General features: G+C 51.2%; 1 long non-coding RNA gene across 1 annotated transcript in view; it reads right to left on the bottom strand.

Annotated features, from left to right (window-relative positions):
* The window catches only part of LOC115948310, a 21,354-nt gene extending 12,626 nt beyond the window's left edge, over positions 1–8,728 (bottom strand). Inside the window, exon 1 of the long non-coding RNA XR_004082141.1 lies at positions 8,571–8,728. This is a non-coding gene — a long non-coding RNA (uncharacterized LOC115948310). The remainder of the gene's footprint in view (positions 1–8,570) is intronic.
* Between the last annotated feature and the right edge of the window lie 235 nt (positions 8,729–8,963).

Genomic DNA, 8,963 nt, shown 5'->3' with positions numbered 1-8,963 from the left:
AAAAAAAAACCATCCCAAACCCAAGAAACAAAACAAAACCCCCAAACCAATAAACAAAACAGAACCCAAACGAACAAAAAACAACACCAAGGAAAGAGGGGAAAAAGCATCAGGGAATAAAGGCTAATTTCAGGTGCGAGGAGAGAACAAAGAAACTCCTCTGCTGTCGCTCTAAGCCCTGCACCTCGAGACTTCCCCGGCTCGGGGAGATGGTTTGACACCTTAAAGATGTTTTAAGGCAGAAAAAGCTTTTTTTTAGAGCACTCCTCTGCCTCCAAACCCCGGGGGGAATTCTGCTCCGCATCCCTACTGCAGCACGGCCCTTGCACGGGGAAAATTTTGGGTTTTTTAAAGGAATTTTTCTTTTTCTCCTTGTTTTTGTTTTTTTTTGAACACATTCCCTGCTAAAATCTCCCTCGCCCCGAACTCTGTCCGCATCCCTTTCCAACGCGAAATTGGATGGATTTTCTTTGTTCTTTAGTCAATGAGGGATCCTAACAGTGGTAAAATATCTGAATGTCCAAATCCCGCAGGTCTGCCGGGCTCTGCCGCTCGGGCTGCTCCGCCGAGAGTTTTTGCCCACAAAAGGAAAGTGTTGGAAAGGAGGGAGATGCCAAAGGCTGAGCGCACGTTCGCTCCCAGAGCTGCTGGGGGGAAAAAATCCTCTCCCTGGGACCTGAAGTGGATCCCTCCGTGCTGGGGATTTATCGAGTACGAGGGAAAAAATCTATAAAATTCTGATTTTTTAACTATCAGCTATTCTAACTTTCATATACAGATGGGGATAGACGAGCTGGGGGGTCAAGAATGATTTTGGAGAGAGGTTTTATGAAGAAAACAAGAACGAGACTGACCTCAAAACCAGACTCAGAAAACAAAGTTTTAATATGATGATTGCTGCTCCAATCCCCCAAAAACTTAATTTAAAAAGTCCTTATATTTTACTTTTAAGGTAAATTAATGAATTTATTTTTTCTTAGTTGCATTTATAAGGACCGGAATTATTACATATATACTGGAGTTATTATATATATACTGGAGTTATTTCATATATACAAACATATCTATCCCGTCCTCAATGGGTGAATTAACGGGGTTTTTGGAGTGAATTTCAGGTTCCTCCAATCTGCACCCGGCAAGGACAAACCCCTGAGCACCATGTCCCCAGCAGCCGAGGTTTGTTGGGGACTTAATTCCATTTCCACAAGGACCCATTCGGGGTCGAGGTGGATTCAGGGAGGGCGAGATGAACCCCCCTTTTCCCTGCCCTTTTCCAGGGCTCGTTTTTGTCGGATTTATGGCTAAATTTTGAAGTTTTTCCCCTGCAACCCTTCTCCATCCCCGCCTTCTCCACTGTGAAACCACACGGAAAGGGGCAGCGCCGGAGATCCCTAATTCCTTACCGCTAAAAATAATAATTTCCCATCATTTTTAAATCAGATTTGCTGCCCCTTAAAAGCGATTAGGTTAAAAGTACACATCTTCCACCAATCCGGCAGCACCACGGCGGGCATTCAGTGGTCTGTTTGTAATCTCAGCCTTTTTCATGAACATAAACACGGCTCCAACCCAAATACACGCGGCCACCTACGGAGCGAGCGCGGGGCCGGGCGCGCCGCGCTCCCCGCGGGGGTTAAGCCGGGCTTAGCGCAGCCCCGCGTGGAAAACCCGCGGGGAGATCGCTGCTACATCTCTGCTCTCTCTCGTGTTCTGCCCCGGGGAAAGAGCAGCGAGGGAAGGGATCGCTGAGCGCGATCTCCGCCCTGCCCAGAGCCGCTCCCCGCGCGTTCTCCGCTCCGCGCCCCGAGAGCGGCCGGGCCCCTCCGGGCTGTGCTTTCCCTCCCTCTCACCCCCGTCTGCCAGGGGAAAAATTCAATTGTCTGTGTCCTATTCTTGGTTTTGCAGAGAAATAATTCCCCTTTTCGTACTCGCTGTGTTGCTTTCTTTGGGTTTTTTGCTTTTGGGGTTTCCCTCTCATTCTGCCCCTTTTCTGTCTTTTTCACACTTCTTTCCTTTTGTCTTTTCTCTTGTTCTTTTAATCGTTCTCTTTAAATCTTTCTCTTTCTTTCTTTCTTTCTTTCTTTCTTTCTTTCTTTCTTTCTTTCTTTCTTTCTTTCTTTCTTTCTTTCTTTCTTTCTTTCTTTCTTTCTTTCTTTCTTTCTTTCTTTCTTTCTTTCTTTCTTTCTTTCTTTCTTTCTTTCTTTCTTTCTTTCTTTCTTTCTTTCTTTCTTTCTTTCTTTCTTTCTTTCTTTCTTTCTTTCTTTCTTTCTTTCTTTCTTTCTTTCTTTCTTTCTTTCTTTCTTTCTTTCTTTCTCTTTCTCTCATTCTCTCTTTCTCTCTCTTTCTTTCTCTCTTTCTTTTTTTCCCCTCTCTCTCCCTCTTTCTCTCTTCCAGCTTTTCCCCTTTCCCTCAATTTTCTCCTACTCCTCATCTTTTTCTTAATCTTTGTTTCCTTTTTTGCTTCTCCATTTCCCCGTTCCTCCGTTTTCTTTCACCCTTTCTCTTTCTCACTCTCTTGCTCTTCATTTGTCTTAATTTCTTTTCCTCTCTTATTTCTTTCAGTTTCTCCCTCACATTCCTTCTAGTTCTCGTTCTTTATATAATTTTTCTCTCTTCTTTCTTTTCTTCCTTTTTTCCTTTCCTTTCCTTTCCTTTCCTTTCCTTTCCTTTCCTTTCCTTTCCTTTCCTTTCCTTTCCTTTCCTTTCCTTTCCTTTCCTTTCCTTTCCTTTCCTTTCCTTTCCTTTCCTTTTTTCTTCCTTCCTTTCCTTTATTCTCTCTTTCTTCTCTTTCTTTCTCCTTCTTTTTTCCTTCTTTCCTTCTTTCCCTCTTTCTCTCTCTCTTCCCCCATCTCTCTTTCATTTCTCCTTCTTTCCTTCTTTCCTTCCTCCTGCCCATCCCGTCTGTTCTCTCTTTTTCTCTTTCTCTTTCATCCTCTCTCCCCTCCAGCACGAACTCTCCGTACATTTATTTATTGCAATATTTGGAAACATTTCTGTTTTCCTTTCCTGGGGCTGCGGGGCAAACCAGACCCAGGGCTGTGCTCCAGCTCAGCTCCAAACCCTTTTCCCGAGGACAGAAGAATCCCTTTCCTGCGGTGCCAGCGCGGATTTCCCAGCTCGGTTGTGTTTGGCTCAGCCGGGAAGGTTCTGCCGCCGGCCCCGCTCCCACTCGGGCGCTTTTCCATCGCTTTGGAGGCTCGGCCGCGTCCCCACGCGGGACATGGAGGAGCCCCCGCGGTTCCGAGTGGGGAAAAACTCCTCCAACCCACACTGCTCTGAGCCAAGCGGTCAAATTCGATCGTTTCCAGAGGAAAAACGAATAATCCTGAAAGGAAAATTCTGATGCTGCAACCTCAGCCCTCGGGCAGCATCTCTGCGGGCAGGTATCCCGCAAAATCTGCGGGAGAAACTCCTTCGTTCCCCGATTTTAAAGAGAGTTAATGCAAAATTAGTTGGTGCATTTTAACAACCCGAATTTGAGGGAGATTGGGAGAGAGGAGCTGAGGGTGCAGCGCAAATCGCGCTGGGAGTTTTGCAATTTTCCGAGCGGTTCTGAGAACGGGAAAAGCAAAACAATTTCTGGGTTCATGATTCGAATTTTTAGTGAGTTCTGGGCCAGTTTTGGCGAGGTTTTTCTTTATTTTAGGCGGGGGTGTTTTGTTGTTGTTTTCAGTGGATCGTTCTTTCGGGGTTTTTGGGGTGTTTTTCCATAATCCTTCCAAATTCCTCTTTGGCTTCAGAATTCTTCCCAGTTCCTCTGGCATATCTACCCCAAAAGCCCCAAAATATTCACAACGGGAAGATGGACACATGGATGCACCCGTTCCCTTCCCGTTCCCAGGATGATTCTCCCCAAAATAAAAATCAATTCCTTTGCTGCAGAAATCGTTTAACTTCGGGGCACAACAACCCGAGCTGGGGAAAGCTTTCCCACCTTGGCTCGGGCATTTTATGTATCCACAGCTCATCTTCCCCGGGAATGCCAGCCGAGCTTTTTATTCCCTGCAGAACATTTTTTAAAGCCCCTCCAGGTCGCTTTTAATATTTAAGTAGGTGCTGTTGTGCAAAAGGGATCGATTTACGAGGAGCTGCTCTGTTATCGGGAGGTGGAAAAGATGATAAACCAATTTTTGGTGTATTTTAACTCTCTGCTCCGGCAGCTGCAAAGTAGAGGGGTCCACGAACCTGCACCACGCAGAACCCGCTGATGCACAACATCATTATTTGGGAATTCTGGCGGTGGAAATCTGTTTTTTTGTCGGGAAAGCTTCCAAGGCAAACCATGCCCAGATCTTTGCAAAGAAAGAATCAGGGAGAGCACAAGAGCGGGAATTTCTCTTTACAGCGGCAATTTCTGACGGTGTTTGTGACAGCGTGTCCCGAACCCCCACTTTGGGCTGGGAAAAGGGGGACACGGAGTTTCTGTGAGTGTACAAATCAGGTTTAAAAACCGCAGCCCACCAGGCCGTTGTGCAGCCCAGCCCCGCTGCTGCGCGATTTTCCTTTCACCACAAGAACACTCCGAGCTTCCCTACAGCAAAAGCTGCTTTTGCAATGCTCTGTCCCCGGGCACCGTGGGCACGAACAGGAGGGTTCTGCAGCACCAGGGACCTCCTCGCCCCGGGGTTTTGCTCCCCCGGTACCTCCAGGGACATCCCCGTTCTCAGCATCCCTCCCTGTCCCTGTCGCATCCTCCCCGCCTGTCCTGCCCGGGTGGCTCTGCCCGCTGGGCAGGTGACAAGGGACAAGGGCTGCTGCCTGCTGGGGACCCCGACACCTGCCCAGGGCAGTGCCCAGGTGCTGCCACCCCGGCCCGGGGGATGCTCTGGGTCAGCCCGTGTTGGATAAAATCCTTTCTCCCTGCAGATCCACTGGATCTGCACCCCGTGGGTCCCCCCAGCCTCCCTCGGGGTTTTCCTCTCCGAGATCACGCTGTCCTCACCCCCAGGGTGCTGTCCCCTGGAAAAGGGAGGCCAGATCTTTCCCCAAACCCGCCGTGTTTGTTCTCCGCATCTCCCCGCGTGTTTAGGAGCAATCCACGCCGCCACTTTGCTCGTTATTTAGCCCCAGAATGGACGGTCCCTGCGGCTTTTGGCACCCGTGGAAAAAAAATAACCTGTTCTTCCTTCATGTGGGATATTCCGTTTGAATTTCTCCCACCTCTCGGTGCAGACGGATTTTGTGGGACACCCCGAAATGGGGCTGGTGACCCTCGCTTGCCCGATGCTAAAATTTCCCCTTCCTCCAGCACCGGCACATTGATGGGATTTCGACAGGGTTTTGCTTTAAACTTGGGGAAAAAACAAACCAAAACAAACCAAAATAAAACAACAAAAAGGTTCCATCCGGCTGGAAATGAGGCTGAACCCCCTGGAATTCCCTCGTCCTCCTCGTTTTGTGGAGACCCCCGGCCCGGCTTGGCCCAGCCGGACTTTTGGCATCGGGAGTCTCCGGGGGCTGGAGGTGGTTCCCGATGACAAAAAGCTCAGCAGCGAATCGAAAGGTTTCTCCAGCACAATTTTATCGCTATCCTGACGGGATTTGGTGCTGGAAAAGCTGGAAGTGGTTATGAATTTTGTTTGGATGCCACCGCTATGCCAAGTAGCTGAGAGAAGGGAAATCCCACCCCAAGGGTTCTGTTTGCTTTGGGAGCATCCCTAACCCCGGGCCCCCAGGGAAGAAACCTCGTCCAGGAAAGCCTGAATGCCTCAGGAACGGATTTACACCTGGATTTACACTTGGATTTACAATTCGAGCTGCCTTTAAGGGCGAATTTGTGGGATGTGGGAGCATCACTTGCCGGGTCCCAGCCCTGCTCCGGCTCAGCCCCGCTGTTTCTCTCGGTACCAAATTCTCCGGGGCTGAATCCCAGCCAGCCCAAAAGCATCCCCCCGGGAAAGCATTCTAGCTCTCCGTCCCTGAGCGGGGATATAAATACCCGGAGATATTTGGAAGATCTCTGTGGGAAGCGATTGTGTCTGAGTGGTAGCGCTCCGAGCTTATTATCGCTGGAACCGATTTGTATTGCAGGGAGCGGCTCCTGCCAGAAAACTCCACAGCAAAAAAAAAAATCCCGAGCTGAAGAAGGCTGTAAATTCCTGTTTTTTTGTTCCTTTTTTTTTTTTCTCTTTTTGACCAAAGCCTGAACTTCTGCCTGAGGCACGGCGGTGACAGCCAGCCCGCACCTCCCCGCAGCTGCCTCACACACTTGGGCAGCTTCGTTACACTCCCAATTTCGGCTTCTGCTCTCCTAAAATCTTCTCCAGGTCCTGAAGACGGGGATTTGCCTCCAGAAATGCGAGAGGCCAAGGCTGGGACTGGGAAAGGTCCAAAGCGGTGCCGTGTGATGGACCCGCAAAAAATATCTGGGGTGTGCGTGCATCTCCCTAAAAACATCTCTCCCTCGGTGCTTCCACCTTGCCCCAGCTCTCCTCCCTCCATCCTCGACCCCTCGCCTTTAAATAAACATTTAGGGATCAATTCGCTGCGGATTTGGGGCCAGCGGCCACGGGGATGGCGGCGACTGAATTAAAAAAAATAAAAAATAAAAAACGCAAAGCAGGCGAGGGGGAAAGGCTGGTGCTGGGGAACAGGGGGGGTCCCGCGGGTGGTGTTAATGCAAAGCAGGACAGCGGGGAGGGGGACACGGGGCGGTCACTCCCCTCGGCCTGGGTGGTCCGGGCTCGCAGGAACAGCCCGGCCCCTGTCGGAGCAGCGCCCTGGAACAATCCCACCTAGATCCATTTCCATCCTCGGGTTACACCGGCCTGCAAGCCGAGTTGACTTCACTTAAGCAATTAGCTAGGAAAAATACCTTGGGCGCAGGAAAAGGAAGAAAGCTCGGATTTGTCTATTTTTACACAAAACACGGCCCGAGTTTCGGGCAGGGGGAGGGAAGGAGCCGGGTGGGAAGCGCGGCGGGGCCGGGGGTGTTGGAGGGGTCGGGAAAGCGGCTCCGAGAGGGATGGGAGAGGCTAATTGCGCCCGATGATAATTTAATTTTTGTCATTTCTTCTTTTTCTCCCTTCTTTTCATCTCTGCCCGTCGGGGGCTGGGGAGGACCCGATTAACCCACCCAAATCACGAGCAGATAACACCAAAAGCGAGTCCCGTTTTCCTGCACACCATCCTCCTCCTCCTCCTCCTCGTACAACAGGCTTTTCCTCCCCAAAACTCTCCTTTCCCCAACTCGTGCGCTCGGATTAAAACCCCCCAACATTTCTGCAATTCCCACGACGAGGCCTATAAGACCCGGAGCGAGATATTCCCATTTTTAACTTTTGCTAGCTGTAATAAGTGCATCGCAAACCAAATCTTCCCCCTCCTAAAAGATATTGTGAGATGGGGAAAGGACACTCGTGAAGGCACTGATTTTCTTTGAGGGGAAATAGTTTGATTTCCACGGAGAGTTTTGGGGGTTTTTAATTCGGAGATATTTTATTTCCTCGTGGAAACACTGCCGGTGGCAAACGATTTGAACGGGATTTTTCCACGGGTGATTTGTGCTGTGTTTAGAACTCCATCTCCGGGTGTTTTGGGGGCAGATCGGGGAGATTCGGACGCAGAGGGATATAAAACAAAGAAATCCACCCTTTTCGCGAGCCGGGGGGGGAACATTCGATGCGCAGCAAAGCTCAGGGTCAGAGATGCGCTCCCGCAGCAAAAATAAAAAGAAATGCAGCGAGAAGCAGAGGGAATACTCTGCACCAGCCTCCTCGGGGATGTAAGCCCCGGAGAAGGTGATTGCTTCCCAAACAAAGCGATTTTTGGGGAGCTTTCCCCGCTTCCCGAGCAACCCCGTGCTCCGCGCTCCACTCCGCGCAGGGGGAGCAGCGGCCGCCGCCTCCCCGGGCAGCCGGAGCTGCTCCTTCTCCTCCTCCTCCGGGGAAAAGCTCCAGAAATAACTGAAATAACTGTCCCAACCTCCTCCCACCCCTCCCTGGCTCCCTGCCCCCGGCCCGGGGCTCTCCCGTGCCTGTCCCGGGCCCGCTTGCACCGAGAACGGGAGGGCCGGTGCTGCCTGAAGGATGACATTTGCTTTTTTCCCCAAAAGGGGAGAAAAGAAGGGAGGAGGGAGGATAGAAAGGTAAAAAAGAAAGAAAAAAGAAAACGCTGATGTGAAATCCCTCTTGGTCGTACCACAGATGTGACAGGCGCCCCGGAGGCTGCTCACAACTGCTCGCCAATAACGCGGAGGGAGTTTGGAAACCCGATCGGTGCCTATCTTTCCTTTAAAAGGTATTAAATTATCATAAAGAACCTTGAAAAGCGAAGCTGGAAGACGAGGGGCTTGGGGAGGGGGGTGTCCCCTCTCTCTCTTTGCTCAGGGATGCGCCCACAGCCCTGCGGCGAGGCCTGCAGCGGGGTGCGGGGGGACAGGATGGAATTTTTCTTTTCCCCTTTTCCTTTCTCTTTTCTTTTCCCCGATGTCGGGATGGATCAGGCGGCATCGGCAGCCCTGAGAGCCCAGGCTCCTTCCCCCGTGCCCACCCACAATGTCACCACCCCCGCACCGCGCAGCTTTCCACGCGCGGGCCGCGACAAGGTGACAAATGTTCCAAGCGACTTACCTCGAGTGACAGCTCTGCCGGCGGCACGGCGCTCAAAGAGGTGGCTTTTGGGGGAGAGGGGAGGGAGAACAGGGGGTCTCTACCCCTCCGGTGTTCTATTCTCCTGCCCCCCGCCCGCTGCGTGTGCCCGCGGCACCGCCGGAGCTGAGCGTCAAACTCCGGGCACGGAGCCGCGAAACTCCAGCACGGATTTATACACACCCCCCTGAAAAAAACCCCAAACAACCCAAAACAAACCAACCCACCCTCATCCCTAAAGCAGCTCCGGAGCAGGCGAGGGGTCCGCAGCCCGTTCCCGGCCCCGGAGCGGCGGCGGAGGCAGAAAAGGGCATTTCGCGAGGCAGCGGCAGTTTTCGCCGATTTCTTTTTATTAAAGCACCCCCGAGCCCGTGT

Source organism: Geospiza fortis, unplaced genomic scaffold (genome assembly GCF_000277835.1).
Source record: "Geospiza fortis unplaced genomic scaffold, GeoFor_1.0 scaffold102, whole genome shotgun sequence".
Classification (NCBI taxonomy): domain Eukaryota; kingdom Metazoa; phylum Chordata; class Aves; order Passeriformes; family Thraupidae; genus Geospiza; species Geospiza fortis.
Note: the sequence above shows the minus strand (reverse complement) of the source record. Positions and strands in the feature narration are given on the sequence as shown.